Source organism: Penaeus monodon, chromosome 19 (genome assembly GCF_015228065.2).
Source record: "Penaeus monodon isolate SGIC_2016 chromosome 19, NSTDA_Pmon_1, whole genome shotgun sequence".
NCBI lineage: Eukaryota > Metazoa > Arthropoda > Malacostraca > Decapoda > Penaeidae > Penaeus > Penaeus monodon.
In genome coordinates, this window is record NC_051404.1 from 42,229,628 (window position 1) to 42,229,937 (window position 310).

Here is a 310-nt window from a genome sequence, read left to right on the forward strand (position 1 = left end):
CCCTCCCCCCATCACCCTGCCCCCCCCCTTCCCTTCCCTCTCAAAAAAGAGAGAGAATGAAAAACGAAAGGGAAGATGAAGAAAAACCCTTAATAATAAATTGAAGAATGTGAAACCCGAAGAAGTGTTCAGAAGAACCAACACGACGATAATCGTATAATCGGCGGTAGCGTAGCATGACACGCGGTTTGTCCGATTCCTCTCTCATGACTATGTTTTTGAAGTGAAATTTTGTTCACCCCCCCCCTTTTTTTTTGGGGGGGAGGATAATTCCACCGGGGAATTTTAGATGATGATTCTGATGTATCTG